The 26,028-nt window shown below is 41.6% G+C and overlaps 1 protein-coding gene and 1 long non-coding RNA gene across 2 annotated transcripts in view; one reads left to right on the forward strand and one right to left on the reverse strand.

Moving 5' to 3' along the window:
• The window catches only part of LOC306942183 (heat shock protein beta-11-like), a 222,507-nt gene that overhangs the window by 134,375 nt on the left and 62,104 nt on the right, over positions 1-26,028 (forward strand). The window lies entirely within an intron of this gene.
• LOC306942346 lies at positions 1,315-4,712 on the reverse strand. The gene is made up of 2 exons (XR_013792275.1): positions 4,427-4,712; positions 1,315-3,024 (listed from the first exon to the last, which is right to left on the reverse strand). It is a non-coding gene; the product is annotated as an uncharacterized lncRNA (long non-coding RNA).

A 26,028-nucleotide genomic window follows, 5' to 3' on the forward strand; every position in this document is an offset into this window, starting at 1 on the left:
ATATGCTGGACGTCCTATATTTTAAACGTCCAGTCCAGACCGAGGATAAATAAATCGTTGTGATTTGTGACAAACCTGTCAGATCAGAGGTGACTTGAGGAGTGAGGAACTCCAGCTGTCTGTGTTGCAGATCTATTTGTTGTTGGTATTGTACGATAGTTCTGACAAACACAGCTAATATGTCCTCTGCAACGGCGGTCAGTCGTTCATTGACGAACAGCCTCAACGTCTCTATGTCACACATTGTTACTTTAGTTAAAATAATATTGATATTATGTTCTTTTACTGACAGAAGAACCCCACGAGAAGAACTTTGCTGAAAATAAACGGGGCAACATAAACAATGAGAATAACTTCCGGATCGACCAGGTTTGGTTTCTCGCACGTCAAATAGACTGATCCTGTTGGTCATTTGATGCTTGTACGCCCCCTGCTGTTGGGAGACGGGTAGGCCTATCTGGGTTCAAATCGAACATCTTCACCGACAGCCGTCACAGTCCTCAAGTTTAGTTTGAGGCATGCTTTGCGTCTGTGTTCTGTAGTTGGCTAGACCTCACTCTCGCTGGAACTAACTATGCCACAGCTGTTACGGTATTTTATTTTAGTCTCACTTTTTATTGCCTTTGTTCTTTATGTAGGCATGCACAATTTAACATATGTTTGTGTGAACACACCAACACATATCAAAATGAACTTCAAGCAACTGAACTGAGTCAAAATAAACATAAGGTGCAGTGGCGTGCACAGACATTTAGAGGGGCAGGTGCTCAAGTGAAAAAAGGGCACCTTGTGCAGCACGTGGAACCGGCCGGGTGCCTTAATAGTGAGATGTATAGATTTTGGGGCCTAAATAATATATTAGAAGCTTTTTATCAAGAATTGATCAATGTCACGATGGTCCACATACTGTACAAAAAACAGTATGTTCTAACAGCATGATGTTATGCTGTTAGAAATGCATGTTGGTCAGACTCAAGCTCCCACACTTTTGTATAAATGAACTGCAAGCAGACAATGTACAAACAGTAAAATATGTCCACCCTGCCAGGGACAAATTCAAACTAGACTAAATACATTGTAAATTACATAGTGATTATAAAAATGTACATTTTCAGAAAGATAGTGTCTCTTTCTCAACAATATATTTGAGTTATTAGGAAAAGTATTTAGATAATAATGAAATTATGGTAGCCTATTTGTTTCTCTATAAAATCTGCAAGAGTGGCACTTTATTTTCTAAATACAATCTAGAAACTTTCAATCAATTTATTTAGGCCTCATTTGTTTATAAAGGAATCACACAAAAAAACGTACTTGTGAAAATAATTTGTTTATTTAAAAATAATAATAATAAAAAAATGATAATGATATGATCCCCGATCATCACAAAATGACATGGCTGACTATGAAACAACGAGGGCAGCTAAAGCATTAGTTCCCAAAGAGTGGGGTCTGGGGACCCATAGGGGTCCTTGATGGAGTTCCAGGGGGTCTCTAGCTAAATTAATCAAATCAAATGGACCCTAGCGGGTGCATTTGGTTCCATTTGTACACACTCAGAGTTAAATTAACATTGATTTTACAACATAAACTGGGATCTCAAAGATAGAAATGCCGTTACATGGGGATCCGTAGACTAATGCATGACAAACTGGGGGTCCTTGAAATTAATCGAGTTGAGAATCACTGCTAGAGCCATAAAAATCTTCTCTTATGGGGGGTCCCTGGCATATATCTTCAAATGGGGGTCCGTGGGGCTAAAATTAGTGTCAATTTGGGGGTCCTTGACGGTGGTTCTTCCAAGAGAGAAATTAGAGAAACGGCTGGATGGCACTTACACCCACCTTCTAATTGGAGTAATGACAGTAGCTCAGTGGGTAGAGAGGCCATCTTCTAGTAATCAGAAGGTCACTGGTTCATCACCTGGCCCAAGTGTTTAACTCATACATAGCTAAATGGCAGTAGCAATAGTTCAGCACAGGCTAACATAGATTTGTTCTATTTTTTTTAGAAAGAGAGTTGTAAGATTTAAGGGGGGAAAAAATGTTAAGTCAAAATTGTATTTGGCCTAGAATGTAAGTGTCAAATTGTCTGTGAGAAAGAAACTTAACTCCTTACTTCTCCCCTTGAGCGCTCATCATAACCATCCTCTGCTTTGGCATCCATCTATTCGTGTGCCACAGTATGTATCATGATATGTCAGCTCAGGTGGCTTCCTTGAGAAACTGTTCAACTAAAAGCTTTCTCACCTGTATAAACCCTTGTGTGTTTTCAGATCACTAATTTCACTCAAACACAATAAAACTAACGATTTCTCTCACATATGAATCTCCATGTGTTTCTTCAGATGTGGGCTTGACCTAAAGCACTTGCCACAAAGTATACAACTTAAGGCACTATGAGTACGTGTGTGCCGCTTAAGAGTTGAATCTCGGTTAAACGTTTTACTACAAACTGTACAACTGAAGGGCTTCTCCCCCGTATGAGTCATTGTGTGCCTCTTAAGATTTCCTTTTCGGGCAAACGTTTTAAAACAAACTGTACAACTAAATGTTCTTTCCGCTGTATGGGCTCTCATGGATGGACTTTGTCGCCCTGATATCAGGTCCTGGTACAGTTTGTTTCTCAAAGAAAGTCTTTGTTCTTCCACAGTGTGTGTCTGATCGTGTGAATGATCTTCCCTGGTCTCCTCCCAGTCATCACTGTCGTCAGTGTCAGATTCAGAACAGTGTGAAGAGATGAGCTGCACATCAACAGTTTGTTGTGATGCTCCACGGTTCTCAGCTTGTGTTTTCACGTGTTCATTTGAAGTGCTGGCTAGAGGCTCTGTCTCTATGTTGTCATTACATTCACTTTTCACTGCTAGTAATGTCTGCGTTGACCTGTCACCCTCCTCTTGTCTGTGAATTAGCCCCAGCTGTTCATCCTTAATCTGTGGAGGCTGTGGTTCCTCTTGGAGCAGATCAGGCCTCCTCTTCTCCTGTTGCTCAGGTGATTTCTCCTCTTCACAGACTGGGAGGAAGTCTAGGATGCAAAATGGTAAATAAGAAACATTGATTCTTAATATTTATTCAGGCTACAGTCTCCTGGACCCCTTATGTTTTGTAGTAGTAGTGGTGTTGGTGCTTTGGAGGTAATATTTAAGATAGAAAACATCACAGGTTGCGTTATATTGCACCCTGCATTTACACTCATTTTAGGTTGCAGGCCAGATTGGGCAAAATGAGACTCTATCAAGGCTATCATTGTGCACAAGGAAGGGACCTCATGCACACCTACTCCCATTGCGTTTCGTTCTGTTGTCTCAGTCTCTGCTACAACTTCACTCTCACTTTACAGATCGCTTACATTTTTCTAATTTGGCTACAGCCGCCAAAGCCAAGCATTGCAAACCACCACCCACACCCACCACAGCACCTCAAAGGCCCTTAAAACTAGGCTCCAGACTTCCCAAAACAAACTAGTCAGGCTCCTACTTGGCCTCACCCCCCGAACCCACCTCACCCCTGCCCACTTTGACAGGCTGGAATGGCTTAGGGTCGACGACAGAGTACAGCATCTTGCAATGGGTCTGGTCCACAAGATTCGATACACCACCAAGATACCCATGTACCTGTCTAGATACTTCCTTAATGTTAACAAAGTCCACACCCACAACACCAGATGGAGTGCAACGAACCATGTACAACCCATATTCGGCACAAACAAGGGACTAAATTATTTTCGCTCATATGCCACCAAAATGTGGAACGCCCTACCAACAGTCATTAAGACATGCAAATCCCTTGACTCCTTCAAAACCGCTCTCAAAGGGCACCTACGGATGGCTGCAATTCGAAACTGACCCCCGTAAAATCTGAATCCCCCCCACCCCCTTTTTTCCCCTCACTGTATATGTTTCTTTTCCCTTTTTACCTCCATTATGATGAATTCCTGTTCTGTTCTTTGCCTATATAGAAGTGTCTATTTGTACGTCTCTAAATGTTTTGATGAATTGAACATGGTGGAACCTCTTGTAAACAAGTGTAATGCTTAATTGGGTCGTCCACTCACAGTTAACAGCCTTTGTATTGAGTTTGTGCTTGAAATGTACTGTAATTCTGCAAACTGTTAATAAATATTTCAATCAATCAATCAATCAATCCCTATTTATTTTAAATTATGTTTAGCTATGCAGTTACTTCATCCTCTAACAATGTTTAAATTGTACTAATACATGCCTTATTTGGTTGAGTTGTCTCTCCTAAATTGTCTTGTCTTTATTGTCGTGTCTTACAGTAAGTTTGTGTTGCAAATTCGGTTTCAAAATATTGTTTGATGTAATGCTTTATATATAGCCTATATATATATATAAAACTGGACGTCCTATATTTTAAACGTCCAGTCCAGACCGAGGATAAATAAATCGTTGTGATTTGTGACAAACCTGGCAGATCAGAGGTGACTTGAGGAGTGAGGAACTCCAGCTGTCTGTGTTGCAGATCTATTTGTTGTTGGTATTGTATGATAGTTCTGACAAACACAGCTAATATGTCCTCTGCAACGGCGGTCAGTCGTTCATTGACGAACAGCCTCAACGTCTCTATGTCACACATTGTTACTTTAGTTAAAATAATATTGTTGTGTTCTTTTACTGACAGAAGAACCCCACGAGAAGAACTTTGCTGAAAATAAACGGGGCAACATATATATACTCTAAGGGCAACATAAACAATGAGAATAACTTCCGGATCGACGAGGTTTGGTTTCTCGCATGTCAAATAGACTGATCCTGTTGGTCATTTGATGCTTGTACGCCCCCTGCTGTTGGGAGACGGGTAGGCCTATCTGGGTTCAAATCGAACATCTTCACCGACAGCCGTCACAGTCCTCAAGTTTAGTTTGAGGCATGCTTTGCGTCTGTGTTCTGTAGTCCATCATGTTTAGTTTATGCCAGTTGGTGTTGGCTAGACCTCACTCTCGCTGCAACTAACTATGCCACAGCTGTTACGGTATTTTATTTTAGTCTCACTTTTTATTGCCTTTGTTCTTTATGTAGGCATGCACAATTTAACATATGTTTGTGTGAACACACCAACACATATCAAAATTAACTTCAAGCAACTGAACTGAGTCAAAATAAACATAAGGTGCAGTGGCGTGCACAGACATTTAGAGGGGCAGGTGCTCAAGTGAAAAAAGGGCACCTTGTGCAGCACGTGGAACCGGCCGGGTGCCTTAATAGTGAGATGTATAGATTTTGGGGCCTAAATAATATATTAGAAGCTTTTTATCAAGAATTGATCAATGTCACGATGGTCCACATACTGTACAAAAAACAGTATGTTCTAACAGCATGATGTTATGCTGTTAGAAATGCATGTTGGTCAGACTCAAGCTCCCACACTTTTTATAAATGAACTGCAAGCAGACATGTACAAACAGTAAAATATGTCCACCCTGCCAGGGACAATTAATTCAAACTAGACTAAATACATTGTAAATTACATAGTGATTATAAAAATGTACATTTTCAGAAAGATAGTGTCCCTTTCTCAACAATATATTTGAGTTATTAGGAAAAGTATTTAGATAATAATGAAATTATGGTAGCCTATTTGTTTCTCTATAAAATCTGCAAGAGTGGCACTTTATTTTCTAAATACAATCTAGAAACTTTCAATCAATTTATTTAGGCCTCATTTGTTTATAAAGGAATCACACAAAAAACGTACTTGTGAAAATAATTTGTTTATTTAAAAAAAAGAAATGAAAAAAATGATAATGATATGATCCCCGATCATCACAAAATGACATGGCTGACTATGAAACAACAAGGGCAGCTAAAGCATTAGTTCCCAAAGTGGGGTCTGGGGACCCATAGGGGTCCTTGATGGAGTTCCAGGGGGTCTCTAGCTAAATGAATCAAATCAAATGGACCCTAGCGGGTGCATTTGGTTCCATTTGTACACACTCAGTTAAATTAACATTGATTTTACAACATAAATTGGGGTCTCAAAGATAGAAATGCCGTTACATGGGGATCCGTAGACTAATGCATGACAAACTGGGGGTCCTTGAAATTAATCGAGTTGAGAATCACTGCTAGAGCCATAAAAAGCTTCTCTTATGGGGGGTCCCTGGCATATATCTTCAAATGGGGGTCAGTGGGGCTAAAATTAGTGTCAATTTGGGGGTCCTTGACGGTGGTTCTTCCAAGAGAGAAATTAGAGAAACGGCTGGATGGCACTTACACCCACCTTCTAATTGGAGTAATGGCAGTAGCTCAGTGGGTAGAGAGGCCATCTTCTAGTAATCAGAAGGTCACTGGTTCACCTCCTGGCCCAAGTGTTTAACTCATACATAGCTAAATGGCAGTAGCAATAGTTCAGCACAGGCTAACATAGATTTGTTCTATTTTTTTAGAAAGAGAGTTGTAAGATTTTTTCTTTTTTTAAAGGGAAAGAAACTTAACTCCTTACTTCTCCCCCTGAGCGCTCATCATAACCATCCTCTGCTTTGGCATCTATGATTCGTGTGCCACAGTATGTATCATGATATGTCAGCTCAGGTGGCTTCTTTGAGAAACTGTTCACCTAAAAGCTTTCTCACCTGTATAAACCCTTGTGTGTTTTCAGATCACTAATTTCACTCAAACACTCGAAACTAGAAAACTAAGGATTTCTCTCACATATGAATGTCCATGTGTTTCTTCAGATGTGGGCTTGAACTAAAGTGCTTGCCACAAAGTATACAACTTAAGGCATGAATACGTGTGTGCTTCTTAAGAGTTGAATTTCGGTTAAACGTTTTACCACAAACTGTACAACTGAAGGGCTTCTCCCCCGTATGAGTCATTGTGTGCCTCTTAAGATCTCTTTTATGGGCAAACGCTTTAAAACAAACTGTACAACTAAATCTTCTTTCCGCTGTATGGGCTCTCATGGATGGACTTTGTCGCCCTGATATCAGGTCCTGGTACAGTTTGTTTCTCAAAGAAAGTCTTTGTTCTTCCACAGTGTGTGTCTGATCGTGTGAATGATCTACCCTGGTCTCCTCCCAGTCATCACTGTCGTCAGTGTCAGATTCAGAACAGTGTGAAGAGATGAGCTGCACATCAACAGTTTGTTGTGATGCTCCACGGTTCTCAGCTTGTGTTTTCACGTGTTCATTTGAAGTGCTGGCTAGAGGCTCTGTCTCTATGTTGTCATTACACTCACTTTTCACTGCTAGTAATGTCTGCGTTGACCTGTCACCCTCCTCTTGTCTGTGAATTAGCCCCTGCTGTTCATCCTTAATCTGTGGAGGCTGTGGTTCCTCTTGGAGCAGATCAGGCCTCCTCTTCTCCTGTTGCTCAGGTGATTTCTCCTCTTCACAGACTGGGAGGAAGTCTAGGATGCAAAATGGTAAATAAGAAACATTGATTCTTAATATTTATTCAGGCTACAGTCTCCTGGACCCCTTATGTTTTGTAGTAGTAGTGGTGTTGGTGCTTTGGAGGTAATATTTAAGATAGAAAACATCACAGGCTGCGTTATATTGCACCCTGCATTTACACTCATTTTAGGTCGCAGGCCAGATTGGGCAAAATGAGACTCTATCAAGGCTATCATTGTGCACAAGGAAGGGACCTCATGCACACCTACTCCCACTGCGTTTCGTTCTGTTGTCTCAGTCTCTGCTACAACTTCACTCTCACTTTACAGATCACTTACATTTTTCTAATTTGGCTACAGCCGCCAAAGCCAAGCATTGCAAACCACCACCCACACCCACCACAGAACCTCAAAGGCCCTAAAAACTAGGCTCCAGACTTCCCAAAACAAACTAGTCAGGCTCCTACTTGGCCTCACCCCCCGAACCCACCTCACCCCTGCCCACTTTGACAGGCTGGAATGGCTTAGGGTCGACGACAGAGTACAGCATCTTGCAATGGGTCTGGTCCACAAGATTCGATACACCACCAAGATACCCATGTACCTGTCTAGATACTTCCTTAATGTTAACAAAGTCCACACCCACAACACCAGATGGAGTGCAACGAACCATGTACAACCCATATTCGGCACAAACAAGGGACTAAATTATTTTCGCTCCTATGCCACCAAAATGTGGAACGCCCTACCAACAGTCATTAATACATGCGAATCCCTTGACTCCTTCAAAACCGCTCTCAAAGGGCACCTACGGATGGCTGCAATTCGAAACTGACCCCCGTAAAATCTTAATCTCCCCCCACCCCCTTTTTTCCCTCACTGTATGTTTCTTTTCCCTTTTTACCTCCATTATGATGAATTCCTGTTCTGTTCTTTTCCTATATAGAAGTGTCTATTTGTACGTCTCTAAATGTTTTGATGAATTGAACATGGTGGACCCTCTTGTAAACAAGTGTAATGCTTAATTGGGTCGTCCACTCACAGTTAACAGCCTTTGTATTGAGTTTGTGCTTGAAATGTACTGTAATTCTGCAAACTGTTAATAAATATTTAAATCAATCAATCAATCCCTATTTATTTGAAATGATGTTTAGCTATGCAGTTACTTCATCCTCTAACAATGTTTAAATTGTACTAATACATGCCTTATTTGGTTGAGTTGTCTCTCCTAAATTGTCTTGTCTTTATTGTCGTATCTTACAGTAACAGTTTGTGTTGCAAATTCGGTTTCAAAATATTGTTTGATGTAATGCTTTTATATATATATATATATATATATATATATATATGCTGGACGTCCTATATTTTAAACGTCCAGTCCAGACCGAGGATAAATAAATCGTTGTGATTTGTGACAAACCTGGCAGATCAGAGGTGACTTGAGGAGTGAGGAACTCCAGCTGTCTGTGTTGCAGATCTATTTGTTGTTGGTATTGTACGATAGTTCTGACAAACACAGCTAATATGTCCTCTGCAACGGCGGTCAGTCGTTCGTTGACGAACAGCCTCAACGTCTCTATGTCACACATTGTTACTTTAGTTAAAATAATATTGTTGTGTTCTTTTACAGACAGAAAAACCCCACGAGAAGAACTTTGCTGAAAATAAACGGGGCAACATATATATACTCTAAGGGCAACACAAACAATGAGAATAACTTCCGGATCGACGAGGTTTGGTTTCTCGCATGTCAAATAGACTGATCCTGTTGGTCATTTGATGCTTGTACGCCCCCTGCTGTTGGGAGACGGGTAGGCCTATCTGGGTTCAAATCGAACATCTTCACCGACAGCCGTCACAGTCCTCAAGTTTAGTTTGAGGCATGCTTTGCGTCTGTGTTCTGTAGTCCATCGTGTTTAGTTTATGCCAGTTGGTGTTGGCTAGACCTCACTCTCGCTGGAACTAACTATGCCACAGCTGTTACAGTATTTTATTTTAGTCTAACTTTTTATTGCCTTTGTTCTTTTTGTAGGCATGCACAATTTAACATATGTTTGTGTGAACACACCAACACATATCAAAATGAACTTCAAGCAACTGAACTGAGTCAAAATAAACATAAGGTGCAGTGGCGTGCACAGACATTTAGAGGGGCAGGTGCTCAAGTGAAAAAAGGGCACCTTGTGCAGCACGTGGAACCGGCCGGGTGCCTTAATAGTGAGATGTATAGATTTTGGGGCCTAAATAATATATTAGAAGCTTTTTATCAAGAATTGATCAATGTCACGATGGTCCACATACTGTACAAAAAACAGTATGTTCTAACAGCATGATGTTATGCTGTTAGAAATGCATGTTGGTCAGACTCAAGCTCCCACACTTTTGTATAAATGAACTGCAAGCAGACAATGTACAAACAGTAAAATATGTCCACCCTGCCAGGGACAAATTCAAACTAGACTAAATACATTGTAAATTACATAGTGATTATAAAAATGTACATTTTCAGAAAGATAGTGTCCCTTTCTCAACAATATATTTGAGTTATTAGGAAAAGTATTTAGATAATAATGAAATTATGGTAGCCTATTTGTTTCTCTATAAAATCTGCAAGAGTGGCACTTTATTTTCTAAATACAATCTAGAAACTTTCAATCAATGTATTTAGGCCTCATTTGTTTATAAAGGAATCACACAAAAAAATGTACTTGTGAAAATAATTTGTTTATTTAAAAAAAATAAAAATAATAATAATAATAATCATCACAAAATGACATGGCTGACTATGAAACAACAAGGGCAGCTAAAGCATTAGTTCCCAAAGTGGGGTCTGGGGACCCATAGGGGTCCTTGATGGAGTTCCAGGGGGTCTCTAGCTAAATTAATCAAATCAAATGGACCCTAGCGGGTGCATTTGGTTCCATTTGTACACACTCAGAGTTAAATTAACATTGATTTTACAACATAAACTGGGATCTCAAAGATAGAAATGCCGTTACATGGGGATCCGTAGACTAATGCATGACAAACTGGGGGTCCTTGAAATTAATCGAGTTGAGAATCACTGCTAGAGCCATAAAAATCTTCTCTTATGGGGGGTCCCTGGCATATATCTTCAAATGGGGGTCCGTGGGGCTAAAATTAGTGTCAATTTGGGGGTCCTTGACGGTGGTTCTTCCAAGAGAGAAATTAGAGAAACGGCTGGATGGCACTTACACCCACCTTCTAATTGGAGTAATGGCAGTATTTTTGAGTGGTGTAAACCACTCCTACAACTGGCTTTTGTGTGCAGAAAAAAATTAGCATGGTTGCTATGTTCAAAATAATTTCTGACGTAATTAAATCATACCCGGGTGAACTGGATGACCGTAGCAACCATGGTCATTTTTTCTGCACAAAAAAAGCCAGTTGTGAAATCACATCCGGGTGTGATTTCATTACGTCAGACATGATTTCATTACGTCAGACAGACCTTACACCACTCAGTTCACACGGGTGTGATTTTTTTAGAAAGAGAGTTGTAAGATTTTTTTAAGGGAAAAAAGGGGGAAAAAAATGTTAAGTCAAAAACGTATTTGGCCTAGAATGTAAGTGTCAAATTGTCTGTGAGAAAGAAACTTAACTCCTTACTTCTCCCCTTGAGCGCTCATCATAACCATCCTCTGCTTTGGCATCTATCTATTCGTGTGCCACAGTATGTATCATGATATGTCAGCTCAGGTGGCTTCCTTGAGAAACTGTTCAACTAAAAGTTTTCTCACCTGTATGAACCCTTGTGTGTTTTCAGATCACTAATTTCACTCAAACACAATAAACTATAAAACTAACGATTTCTCTCACATATGAATCTCCATGTGTTTCTTCAGATGTGGGCTTGACCTAAAGCACTTGCCACAAAGTATACAACTTAAGGCACTATGCGGCACACACTACGTGTGTGCCGCTTAAGATGTGAATTTCGGTTAAACGTTTTACTACAAACTGTACAACTAAAGGGCTTCTCCCCCGTATGAGTCATTGTGTGCCTCTTAAGATCTCCTTTTCGGGCAAACGTTTTAAAACAAACTGTACAACTAAATGTTCTTTCCGCTGTATGGGTTCTCATGGATGGACTTTGTCGCCCTGATATCAGGTCCTGGTACAGTTTGTTTCTCAAAGAAAGTCTTTGTTCTTCCACAGTGTGTGTCTGATCGTGTGAATGATCTTCCATGGTCTCGTCCCAGTCATCACTGTCGTCAGTGTCAGATTCAGAACAGTGTGAAGAGATGAGCTGCAAATCAACAGTTTGTTGTGATGCTCCATGGTTCTCACCTTGTGTTTTCACGTGTTCATTTGAAGTGCTGGCTAGAGGCTCTGTCTCTATGTTGTCATTACACTCACTTTTCACTGCTAGTAATGTCTGCGTTGACCTGTCAGCCTCCTCTGGTCTGTGAATTAGCTCCTGCTGTTCATCCTTAATCTGTGGAGGCTGTGGTTCCTCTTGGACCAGATCAGGCCTCCTCTTCTCCTGTTGCTCAGGTGATTTCTCCTCTTCACAGACTGGGAGGAAGTCTAGGATGCAAAATGGTAAATAAGAAACATTGATTCTTAATATTTATTCAGGCTACAGTCTCCTGGACCCCTTATGTTTTGTAGTAGTAGTGGTGTTGGTGCTTTGGAGGTAATATTTAAGATAGAAAACATCACAGGCTGCGTTATATTGCACCCTGCATTTACACTCATTTTAGGTCGCAGGCCAGATTGGGCAAAATGAGACTCTATCAAGGCTATCATTGTGCACAAGGAAGGGACCTCATGCACACCTACTCCCACTGCGTTTCGTTCTGTTGTCTCAGTCTCTGCTACAACTTCACTCTCACTTTACAGATCACTTACATTTTTCTAATTTGGCTACAGCCGCCAAAGCCAAGCATTGCAAACCACCACCCACACCCACCACAGAACCTCAAAGGCCCTAAAAACTAGGCTCCAGACTTCCCAAAACAAACTAGTCAGGCTCCTACTTGGCCTCACCCCCCGAACCCACCTCACCCCTGCCCACTTTGACAGGCTGGAATGGCTTAGGGTCGACGACAGAGTACAGCATCTTGCAATGGGTCTGGTCCACAAGATTCGATACACCACCAAGATACCCATGTACCTGTCTAGATACTTCCTTAATGTTAACAAAGTCCACACCCACAACACCAGATGGAGTGCAACGAACCATGTACAACCCATATTCGGCACAAACAAGGGACTAAATTATTTTCGCTCCTATGCCACCAAAATGTGGAACGCCCTACCAACAGTCATTAATACATGCGAATCCCTTGACTCCTTCAAAACCGCTCTCAAAGGGCACCTACGGATGGCTGCAATTCGAAACTGACCCCCGTAAAATCTGAATCCCCCCCCCACCCCCTTTTTTCCCTCACTGTATGTTTCTTTTCCCTTTTTACCTCCATTATGATGAATTCCTGTTCTGTTCTTTTCCTATATAGAAGTGTCTATTTGTACGTCTCTAAATGTTTTGATGAATTGAACATGGTGGACCCTCTTGTAAACAAGTGTAATGCTTAATTGGGTCGTCCACTCACAGTTAACAGCCTTTGTATTGAGTTTGTGCTTGAAATGTACTGTAATTCTGCAAACTGTTAATAAATATTTAAATCAATCAATCAATCCCTATTTATTTGAAATGATGTTTAGCTATGCAGTTACTTCATCCTCTAACAATGTTTAAATTGTACTAATACATGCCTTATTTGGTTGAGTTGTCTCTCCTAAATTGTCTTGTCTTTATTGTCGTATCTTACAGTAACAGTTTGTGTTGCAAATTCGGTTTCAAAATATTGTTTGATGTAATGCTTTTATATATATATATATATATATATATATATATATATATATATATATATGCTGGACGTCCTATATTTTAAACGTCCAGTCCAGACCGAGGATAAATAAATCGTTGTGATTTGTGACAAACCTGGCAGATCAGAGGTGACTTGAGGAGTGAGGAACTCCAGCTGTCTGTGTTGCAGATCTATTTGTTGTTGGTATTGTACGATAGTTCTGACAAACACAGCTAATATGTCCTCTGCAACGGCGGTCAGTCGTTCGTTGACGAACAGCCTCAACGTCTCTATGTCACACATTGTTACTTTAGTTAAAATAATATTGTTGTGTTCTTTTACAGACAGAAGAACCCCACGAGAAGAACTTTGCTGAAAATAAACGGGGCAACATATATATACTCTAAGGGCAACACAAACAATGAGAATAACTTCCGGATCGACGAGGTTTGGTTTCTCGCATGTCAAATAGACTGATTCTGTTGGTCATTTGATGCTTGTACGCCCCCTGCTGTTGGGAGACGGGTAGGCCTATCTGGGTTCAAATCGAACATCTTCACCGACAGCCGTCACAGTCCTCAAGTTTAGTTTGAGGCATGCTTTGCGTCTGTGTTCTGTAGTCCATCGTGTTTAGTTTATGCCAGTTGGTGTTGGCTAGACCTCACTCTCGCTGGAACTAACTATGCCACAGCTGTTACGGTATTTTATTTTAGTCTAACTTTTTATTGCCTTTGTTCTTTTTGTAGGCATGCACAATTTAACATATGTTTGTGTGAACACACCAACACATATCAAAATGAACTTCAAGCAACTGAACTGAGTCAAAATAAACATAAGGTGCAGTGGCGTGCACAGACATTTAGAGGGGCAGGTGCTCAAGTGAAAAAAGGGCACCTTGTGCAGCACGTGGAACCGGCCGGGTGCCTTAATAGTGAGATGTATAGATTTTGGGGCCTAAATAATATATTAGAAGCTTTTTATCAAGAATTGATCAATGTCACGATGGTCCACATACTGTACAAAAAACAGTATGTTCTAACAGCATGATGTTATGCTGTTAGAAATGCATGTTGGTCAGACTCAAGCTCCCACACTTTTGTATAAATGAACTGCAAGCAGACAATGTACAAACAGTAAAATATGTCCACCCTGCCAGGGACAAATTCAAACTAGACTAAATACATTGTAAATTACATAGTGATTATAAAAATGTACATTTTCAGAAAGATAGTGTCCCTTTCTCAACAATATATTTGAGTTATTAGGAAAAGTATTTAGATAATAATGAAATTATGGTAGCCTATTTGTTTCTCTATAAAATCTGCAAGAGTGGCACTTTATTTTCTAAATACAATCTAGAAACTTTCAATCAATGTATTTAGGCCTCATTTGTTTATAAAGGAATCACACAAAAAAATGTACTTGTGAAAATAATTTGTTTATTTAAAAAAAATAATAATAATAATAATAATCATCATCACAAAATGACATGGCTGACTATGAAACAACAAGGGCAGCTAAAGCATTAGTTCCCAAAGTGGGGTCTGGGGACCCATAGGGGTCCTTGATGGAGTTCCAGGGGGTCTCTAGCTAAATTAATCAAATCAAATGGACCCTAGCGGGTGCATTTGGTTCCATTTGTACACACTCAGAGTTAAATTAACATTGATTTTACAACATAAACTGGGATCTCAAAGATAGAAATGCCGTTACATGGGGATCCGTAGACTAATGCATGACAAACTGGGGGTCCTTGAAATTAATCGAGTTGAGAATCACTGCTAGAGCCATAAAAATCTTCTCTTATGGGGGGTCCCTGGCATATATCTTCAAATGGGGGTCCGTGGGGCTAAAATTAGTGTCAATTTGGGGGTCCTTGACGGTGGTTCTTCCAAGAGAGAAATTAGAGAAACGGCTGGATGGCACTTACACCCACCTTCTAATTGGAGTAATGGCAGTATTTTTGAGTGGTGTAAACCACTCCTACAACTGGCTTTTGTGTGCAGAAAAAAATGAGCATGGTTGCTATGTTCAAAATAATTTCTGACGTAATTAAATCACACCCGGGTGAACTGGATGACCGTAGCAACCATGGTCATTTTTTCTGCACAAAAAAAGCCAGTTGTGAAATCACATCCGGGTGTGATTTCATTACGTCAGACATGATTTCATTACGTCAGACAGACCTTACACCACTCAGTTCACACGGGTGTGATCTTTTTAGAAAGAGAGTTGTAAGATTTTTTTAAGGGAAAAAAGGGGGAAAAAATGTTAAGTCAAAAACGTATTTGGCCTAGAATGTAAGTGTCAAATTGTCTGTGAGAAAGAAACTTAACTCCTTACTTCTCCCCTTGAGCGCTCATCATAACCATCCTCTGCTTTGGCATCTATCTATTCGTGTGCCACAGTATGTATCATGATATGTCAGCTCAGGTGGCTTCCTTGAGAAACTGTTCAACTAAAAGCTTTCTCACCTGTATGAACCCTTGTGTGTTTTCAGATCACTAATTTCACTCAAACACAATAAACTATAAAACTAACGATTTCTCTCACATATGAATCTCCATGTGTTTCTTCAGATGTGGGCTTGACCTAAAGCACTTGCCACAAAGTATACAATTTAAGGCACTATGCGCGAAAAATTTCGGGTCTAATTCGGGTCTAATTCGGTCTAATTCGGGTCTAATTCGGGTCTATTTGACCAATATAAATCAACTTTTTTCTTTTTTTTTTGCTGGAAAAATATGGTGCTGACACGACGTTATGCTGCTTTCACACGGGCAGATGCAAAGCTACACTAGTACACCTAGTCACAGAACAGTGTCGTCGCTAAGCAGCAGGAGGATCCCACTGGCAGCACCTGTCCGTTTATCATTAGCACAACCACGAACGTCCAACACATATACAATGAATTACTCACCTAATGCTGCCTGCAGGTTCCATGTTTAATTCCAGCGGTGTGTAACCTACATTGTCTACTAAGTGACAGTTTTCATATTGTAAATATGGTCGCTAACGTGGGACTTTAAAAATAAAATAAAATAAATAATCTCACGGGCCAGATATTATTTCTGGGGGGCCAATTTTGGCCCGCGGGCCGCCTGTTGCCGACCCCTGCACTAGAGCCATACAAATCTTCTCTTATGGGGGTGTCCCCTGGACTATATCTTCAAATGGGGGTCCATGGGGCTAATTAGGGTCAATTCGGGGGTTCTTCACATGAAAAGGTTTGGGAACCACTGAGCTAAAGAACAACAGAAACAAATCAATCCACAAAAAAAAAGCCTGAAAGTCTCCCCAGCCTGGTGTGTGTGTGTGTGTGTGTGTCTCCCCAGCCTGGTGTGTGTGTGTGTGTGTGTGTGTGTGTGTGTCTCCCCAGCCTGGTGTGTGTGTGTGTGTGTGTGTGTGTCTCCCCAGCCTGGTGTGTGTGTGTGTGTCTCCCCAGCCTGGTGTGTGTGTGTGTGTGTGTGTGTGTGTGTGTCTCCCCAGCCTGGTGTGTGTGTGTGTGTGTGTGTGTCTCCCCAGCCTGGTGTGTGTGTGTGTGTGTGTCTCCCCAGCCTGGTGTGTGTGTGTGTGTGTGTGTGTGTGTCTCCCCAGCCTGGTGTGTGTGTGTGTGTGTGTGTGTGTGTCTCCCCAGCCTGGTGTGTGTGTGTGTGTCTCCCCAGCCTGGTGTGTGTGTGTGTGTGTGTCTCCCCAGCCTGGTGTGTGTGTCTCCCCAGCCTGGTGTGTGTGTGTGTCTCCCCAGCCTGGTGTGTGTGTGTGTGTGTGTGTCTCCCCAGCCTGGTGTGTGTGTGTGTCTCCCCAGCCTGGTGTGTGTGTGTGTGTCTCCCCAGCCTGGTGTGTGTGTGTGTGTGTCTCCCCAGCCTGGTGTGTGTGTGTGTGTGTGTGTGTCTCCCCAGCCTGGTGTGTGTGTGTGTGTCTCCCCAGCCTGGTGTGTGTGTGTGTGTGTGTGTCTCCCCAGCCTGGTGTGTGTGTGTGTGTGTCTCCCCAGCCTGGTGTGTGTGTGTGTGTCTCCCCAGCCTGGTGTGTGTGTGTGTGTGTGTGTGTGTCTCCCCAGCCTGGTGTGTGTGTGTGTGTGTGTGTGTCTCCCCAGCCTGGTGTGTGTGTGTGTGTGTGTGTGTTGGACATACAAGGTTTCTACCCGCCAGCGATGATATGCATGGATCATTAAACACAGAACGTGCAGTGGATTTTGGGCAATAGTCCGGTAGCTTAGCGAAATGGTAGGGTTTCTCTCTGTAGTCCGGTAGCTTAGCGAAATGGTAGGGTTTCTCTCTGTAGTCCGGTAGCTTAGCGAAATGGTAGGGTTTCTCTCTGTAGTCCGGTAGCTTAGCGAAATGGTAGGGTTTCTCTCTGTAGTCCGGTAGCTTAGCGAAATGGTAGGGTTTCTCTCTGTAGTCCGGTAGCTTAGCGAAATGGTAGGGTTTCTCTCTGTAGTCCGGTAGCTTAGCGAAATGATGTGGACGCGGCGGACAAAAGCGCCAACATTTTTCCACATGCTCTCCATAACCATATGTTTCATTTTGGAAGGGGGGCCACGTCATCAAGATGTCAGAAGGCGGCCATCTTGGCGTTCAAAGATGGCCGCCAAATGAAAAAGGGCGGTTCTGGACCGACCGACTCGACACCGGGCACTGCACTCCCTGTGGGTGTGTGGAACGTGTGTGTCGAATTTGAAGTCGGTGGGGCAAACGGTTCTCGAGTTACGTGGATTACAGATGTACAGACACACACACAGACTGTGTGCATTATAGTAGGATGTTGCCATCTTGTTGTAGCCCAGGTCTCCCTTCTAAAAGAGATTATGAATTAATATATATGTCAATGGGCAATGCCATGAGTTTCAGAGGGTACAGTAAGTATAGAGGTAAGGCAAAGAGAGATGGTGAGGGAGGGAGAAATTGATTTGTACCAATTGGCTAGACAGTAGTGTAACAGGTTAAGGTGAGTATAGAGATGGAAATGTTCTAGCAAGCGAAGCCAGTGTATTGAGAAAATGGGACATGTGTTTTCAGAAGTTATTTGTGACAAAAGGCTACCAGTGAGAGGGAAGATGTATAACATGGTAGTGAGACCAGCCATGCTGGTGGCACTGATGAAAAGGAGGCACCGCTGGATGTGAAAAAATTAAGGGTGCTATGGTTCTCATTAGGAGTGAAAAGGAAGGACATTATTAGATATGACTAAATTAGAGGATCAGCCCAGGTTAGAAGGTTTGGGGATAAAGCAAGAGAGGTGATCGAGGTTGAGATGGTTTAGACATGTGAAAAGGAGGGATGAGGGTACATTGGGAGAAGGATGCTGAAGATGTAGCTGCCAGGTAAGAGGATGGCCAAAGACGAGGTTTAAGGATGCTGTGAGAGATGACATGAAGGTGGCAGGTCACAGAGGAAGATGCAGAAAACAACCAAATGGGGTCCATGTGTGGTCCAGCCCTATGGAATGTAAAAGGCATGCATGTGCTAATGAAAAGTATTTAAAATATAGTTTTGATGCTCATCCTACTACTATAGGGGGTGCAAAGCAATATGCCCGTTTATCCGTCCGACTTCTCCTACCAAATCACTCCGTTAGCACACATCTCTCTATGCACAAAAAAGGATGCATGCCACAGAAATCCATCTGCACTACATTGCATCCATGCAACTGCCATATTTACTGTACAAATATTGCTTTTGTATGACATACTGTTATTGCGCAACATTTCGCTGTGACGCAAATTACAATTTACAATTACAATTTCCACATTCACCGACCCCTCCCCTTTTCACTGCACGCACACACACACTTTTTGAGTGGTGTAAACCACTCCTACAACTGGCTTTTGTGTGCAGAAAAAAATGAGCATGGTTGCTATGTTCAAAATAATTTCTGACGTAATTAAATCACACCCGGGTGAACTGGATGACCGTAGCAACCATGGTCATTTTCTCTGCACAGAAAAAGCCAGTTGTGAAATCACATCCGGGTGTGATTTCATTACGTCAGATCAGAGCTGATCAGGCTACATAATACCTTACCTTATTTCATTACGTCAGACATTACGTCAGACCACAGCTGATCATGCTATATAAAACCTTACACCACTCAGTTCACACGGGTGTGATTTTTTCAATGTGTCTGACTGCTAACAGAGTTGAAGATGATGTAAATATGTTGCTAGAATGACCGTATTTATTCAATATTGGCACAAATAAACGTCTACTGATATTCTCAATGACCTTATTGCATTCCTTGACCTAGATAATGTATATTTTGACACCAAGATTGACCTTCTAAGTGGCTTAGAAGCTGAGATAGTGGCACTTATAGATATTACATGGTGGCCATCTTTGAACGCCAAGATGGCCGCCTTCTGACATCTTGATGACGTGGCCCCCCTTCCAAAATGAAACGTATGGTTATGGAGAGCATGTGGAAAAAAATTGGCGCTTTTGTCCGCCGCGTCCACATTTTGCTAAAATATGGCCTTAAGCTGCCTCACTACAAGGGTTATATATATATATATTAAGAAAATCACACTTGTGTGAAGTGAGGGGCACTCTTATTATCATTCATCACATTCCGTGCTCAGCCAACCAAATTATCGCTATGGGGTACACACATTGCTCAGCCAATCAAATCATCGCTGCGGGGTACACACAAACACACAAAGCTGGGCATAGTCAAAAATAGAAGTCCGCACACTGTAACATTGTAAAGCTCCCACCAGTCAAGGCTTTATTATTAGATTAACAAACGTTTCGACAGTCTTCATCAGAATGTCGTTCAACTGTAATTTTTGAGTGGTGCAAACCACTCCAATAACCAGCTTTGTCTGTATGTACCTGTACGTGGGGCCACGTAGGGGTGAGCATGGTTGTTATGGTTAGTGTGTGACGTCACTGCACCACTCAGTTCACACGGGTGTGATTTTTACTGCTACGTCTGTAATTAAAGTAAGTGATATTGTTGTTAAAATGAGTGTGAAATAGCTGCTCTATATTCTGACAGTAATCACTGATATGCAATATGCCTATCGTGTTTATTCAGTAATAAACACAGTATTGAGCGTCGCAGTTCTTTTTAAAATGTCTATAGAGCGTCGCAGCTCTTTTTGAAATGTCTATAGAGCGTCGCAGTTCTTTTTGAAATGTCTATAGAGCGTCGCAGTTCTTTTTGAAATGTCTATAGAGCGTCGCAGTTCTTTTTGAAATGTCTATAGAGCGTCGCAGTTCTTTTTGAAATGTCTATAGAGCGTCACAGTTCTTTTTTAAATGTCTATAGAGCGTCGCAGTTCTTTTTGAAATGTCTATAGAGCGTCGCAGTTCTTTTTTAAATGTCTATAGAGCGTCGCAGTTCTTTTTTAAATGTCTATGGGAAAAATGCATTAGGAATTAGGAATGCATGAAAGTGGGCGGGACTGCAACTCTCTATAAAACAACAAAAGTCCCATAACATAATTCACATGGTCAAAAAAAACACAGATATGTGGTGTGGTAAAATGCAAATAATGGATGGTAGGCTATATCAAATTTCTTCAGATGTCTGCACACCATATTGACTTCATATGTGCCCTGGGTAGTGAGGGGTTACTCGGAGTAATAATCATCACGTTTCGACCGCAGTGGAGGTCATGGATTTCACAATGCCACGCCAGACTTCCCAGTCCTTCATTGCCATCCCCAGTTCCTGCTTACTGATGCACGTGTCCCTAGCGATGACATCAGGGAACTACAGTTTTCTACCTCTAGTCTGCTTCGAGGCAGGATTCCAGAGAGGAAGGGAAGATATAACCTCATTGTCAGCTCTGTAGCAGTGGCCGACAAACTGTTCTTCTGGATCGGACTAGTGAAGAAACACGGGGAAGGTTTCCGTATATTAGAGAAGTCGACGGGTGGTTCTTCCAAGAGAGAAATTAGAGAAACGGCTGGATGGCACACCTGCCTTCTAATTGGAGTAATGGCATTAGCTCAGTGGGTAGAGAGGCCATCTTCTAGTAATCAGAAGGTCACTGGTTCACCTCCTGGCCCAAGTGTTTAACTCATACATAGCTAAATGGCAGTGGTAGTTCAGCACAGGCTAACATAGATTTGTTCTATTTTCTTAGAAAGAGAGTTGTAAGATAAAAAAAAGGGGGATTTTTTTTTTTTTAAATAATCAAAAACGTATTTGGCCTAGAATGTACTTAAGTGTCAAAATGTCTGAGAAAGAAACTTAACTCCTTACTTCTCCCCCTGAGCACTCATCATAACCATCCTCTGCTTTGGCATCTATGATTCGTGTGCAACAGTATGTATCATTATGTCAGCTCAGGTGGCTTCCTTGAGAAACTGTTCACCTAAAAGCTTTCTCACCTGAACCCTTGTGTTTTCAGATCACTAATTTCACTCAAACACTCTATGAACTAGAAAACTAAGGATTTCTCTCACATATGAATGTCCATGTGTTTCTTCAGATGTGGGCTTGAACTAAAGTGCTTGCCACAAAGTATACAACTTAAGGCATGAATACGTGTGTGCTTCTTAAGAGTTGAATTTCGGTTAAACGTTTTACCACAAACTGTACAACTGAAGGGCTTCTCCCCCGTATGAGTCATTGTGTGCCTCTTAAGATCTGCATTTCGGGCAAACGTTTTAAAACAAACTGTACAACTAAATGTTCTTTCCACTGTATGGGCTCTCATGGATGGACTTTGTTGCCCTGATATCAGGTCCTCGGACAGCTTGTTTCTCAAAGAAAGTCTTTGTCCTTCCACAGTGTGCGTCTGATCTTGTGACTGATCTTCCCTGGTCTCCTCCCAGTCATAACTGTCGTCAGTGTCAGATTCAGAACAGTGTGAAGAGATGAGCTGCACATCAACAGTTTGTTGTGATGCTCCACGGTTCTCTACATCAGCTTGTGATTTCACGTGTTCATTTGAAGTGCTGGCTAGAGGCTCTGTCTCTATGTTTTCATTACATTCACTTTTCACTGCTAGTAATGTCAGCGTCAACCCCTCAGCCTTCTCCTGCTGTTCATCCTTAATCTGTGGAGGCTGTGGTTCCTCTTGGAGCAGATCAGGCCTCCTCTCCTCCTGTTGCTCAGGTGATTTCTCCTCTTCACAGACTGGGAGGAAGTCTAGGATGCAAAATGGTAAATAAGAAACATTGATTCTTAATATTTATTCAGGCTACAGTCTCCTGGACCCCTTATGTTTTGTAGCAGTAGTGGTGTTGGTGGTTTGGAGGTAATATTTAAGATAGAAAACATCACAGGCTGCGTTATATTGCACCCTGTACCCAGGCCAGATTGGGCAAAATGAGACTATCAAGGCTATCATTGTGCACAAGGAAGGGACCTCATGCACACCTACTCCCACTGCTGTTCAAGCTGTTGTCTCAGTCTCTGCTACAACTTCACTCTCACTTTGAAGATCACTTACATTTTTCTAATTTGCCTACAGCCACCAAAGCCAAGCATTGCAAACCACCACCCTCCCTCCCTATTTATTTTAAATTATGTTATGCTATGCAGTTACTTCATGCTCTAACAATGTTTAAATTGTATTAAATATGCCTTATTTGTGTGATAATTTGGTTGAGTTGTCTCTCCTAAATTGTCTTGTTTTTATTGTCGTTACAGTAACAGTTTGTGTTGCAATTAATACAGCACTCAAAAAACTGCCACTAAATAAATAAATAGTTGAAACGATAAATAAATGATGTATTGTAAATGACTGTTAGTATGCTGGTCCTATATTTTAAACGTCCAGTCCAGACCGAGGATAAATACATCGGTATGATTCATGACAAACCTGTCAGATCAGATGTGACTTGAGGAGTGAGGAACTCCAGCTGTCTGTGTTGCAGATCTATTTGTTGTTGGTATTGTACGATAGTTCTGACAAACACAGCTAATATGTCCTCTGCAACGGCGGTCAGTCGTTCATTGACGAACAGCCTCAACGTCTCTATGTCACACATTGTTACTTTAGCTACACTAATATTGTTTTTATGTTCTCTTACTGACAGAAGAACCCCACGAGAAGAACTTTGCTGAAAATAAACGGGGCAACAACAATGAGAATAACTTCCGGGTTTGGTTTCTCGCATGTCAAATAGACTGATCCTGTTGATCATTTGATGCTTCACGCCCCCTGCTGCTGGGAGACGGGTATGGCTCTCGGGTTCAAAGAAAAGATTCAGATATCAATTTTCTTCATTCTCTAATTGTGTAGACGTCTTGTAAATTAAGTATTGCAGATGTATAATAATAATGTAACTCTTGAGCGTAAAATAAAACCAAATGGACCTGTACGTACGGGTTATTTTATTCTCTCAAGACTCTGTTAAAGATCTATAAGGATCCATTTGTTATAGCAACTCTCCGTCATTTAGCTGGGGACCACCTGGCTGGAACCCCCTCAAGGGCCCACTAGTGGTCCCTCGTCCCTGGACCACTCGTTGAAAACCACTGCATTAGGCCAAACAAGGCAAACAAGGCCAACTAGACAAGAAGCCACACATATAGGCAGTTATGTAAAGTAACTTAACAAAGTACTTTTACTGCACTACTACTATTACTACTACGTAGTAGCCTACTGAAATTGGGTTACTACACTTGAGTAGGCCTACTTCCATATTTATGCGTCCATTATAAATTATTTAACATAATTGTTATGGCGTTTGTCTGCTTTCAAACATAACAATGAAACACCGCCATTCCGAAAGGGTGGCATACGCCAGTCTGTGAATTGTCTATTTTCATGTCAATCAATGGCCGCTCATTCGGCTCCACGGAGCTGTTATTTAATGAGCCCAATACGCGTGCGTCCATAAACCCAACGTGCCTGATGTGTGTGTGTGTGTGTGTGTGTGTGTGTGTGTGTGTGTGTGTGTGTGTGTGTGTGTTTTCCACACACACGCACACACGCACACACACACACACACACACACACACACACACACACACACACACACACACACACAGCTGCTACAATGTATTTGTAACCAGAACTAAATATTTGCTCTCATATACACAAGATGGCTAGTTTATATATATACATTTAACAAATATATTTTTAATATTAATATATTTTATTTCCTGACCTACCAATGCGAAACGCAAATGCTTCCATCACGTCATGCATGATCAACAAAGTTTGAGTGCATGCTGTGCACAGTCAGTGCACACACAGAAAGTTAAGAACATCTTCACTGCTCGTGTCTGACTCTGTGACACGCTTGCCTGGCTGTTTGTTCACCACAGGCAAGAAAGACTTCCCCCTAAAGTTTCCATAAAGTTCACTTGAAAGTTACGTTTGAGAAACTTATATAATTAATTATGAATTTACGGTCTTGTTCCTGTTAACTGTTTCGTCCTGTCCCTCTTTGTTTTGTCCTTTTTTTCTTCTTTCGTTGTGTTTTTTTTCTTTTTTTCTCCTTTCTGTTGTTTGCTTGTTGCTTCTAACATAGGCCTATGTTAGAAGGGTAGGCACAATAAGCTTTTTGGTCAATGTTTCTTTTGCAAAAAAACAAACATAGCAGGCACTGTATTAATCTGGGAGGGGGGGGGGGTGTATGATATGCTGTGTGTATTTTTACACACACACACACACACACACACACACACACACACACACACACACACACACACACACACACACACACACACACACACACACACACACACACACACACACACACTCTCTCTCTCTCTCTCTCTCTCTCTCTTCGACCTTGTCTCGCACGTGTGGGGGAAAAAAGGTCAAAACCTGATATATTTGTCAGTGATACAATAATAAATATAGCTGCAAGCAGCGATAAGGCGGGACCAAGAAAGAAGACAATACGCAATAAGAACAATATGCACAAATAAGACAGAAGAGCTGAGTTGCCGGGATTTGAACACACAACCTTGTGGTCAAAGGGTGAGAGCTCTACTGACTGAGCTACATGGAGACAATCAGTGACTACAATGTTAACAGGAAAATCATTCAGTGTGTTTGATAACAATCGTGTGTCCTCGTTTTGGGCAGGTCATTATCCATTACTACAGTGTGTTCGCTGTTCATGTTTTCACGTACAAAGTTCTCTTCAACTGGAATTTCAGATAATGGTCCATACATTGTGTGTAGAACGTTTCACGCAAATTCAGGTATCAGGTATAAGCATTTTTCAAACTGCTCAAAATGGCGGAAAATCTGAGGGCGGAGCTCTTGGTCCAATTTACAATTTACAATTTACAATTTAGGCATTTAGCAGACGCTCTTAATCCAGAGCGACTTACATTAAGCAATAACAAAAAGCATGGCATACATCACATGTATAAAAAGTAGTTATCATGAATCATGCGTAAACTAAGAACGTAACAGTGGAGTATCTATGTAAACTATACATACTATACTATATAATATATTATACATGTGTACTATAAAGTGCTATGACTACATAAAGTGCAATTCTAGAGCTGTCTACATAACAAGCTATAAGTCTGTTTAAAATACTATCTAAGTCTACATAATGTGCTATCTAAGGGGCTAGGCTAGGGCAAGTGCTACGGGCCATGGTGGAGTCTGAAGAGGTGGGTTTTCAGACTACGGCGGAAGATTGGGAGTGAGGCTGCAGTTCTGACTGCAATGGGAAGTGCATTCCATAGTTTTGGAGCCAGAAGGGAGAAGAGTTTGGGACGTGTGGAGCGTTGTCCCGGCGTTTTTAGTGAAGGTACCTCCAGCTTCCCTGCGTTGGCTGATCTGAGTGAGCGGGAGGGTTTGTAGGGTACGATCATACTTGTGAGATATGGGGGGGCCATGCCTTTGGTTGCTTTGAATGCCAGCATCAGAGTTTTGTATTCTGTGCGGGCAGCGACCGGGAGCC

This window comes from Electrona antarctica (assembly GCF_951216825.1).
Source record: "Electrona antarctica genome assembly, chromosome: 18".
NCBI classification, from domain to species: domain Eukaryota; kingdom Metazoa; phylum Chordata; class Actinopteri; order Myctophiformes; family Myctophidae; genus Electrona; species Electrona antarctica.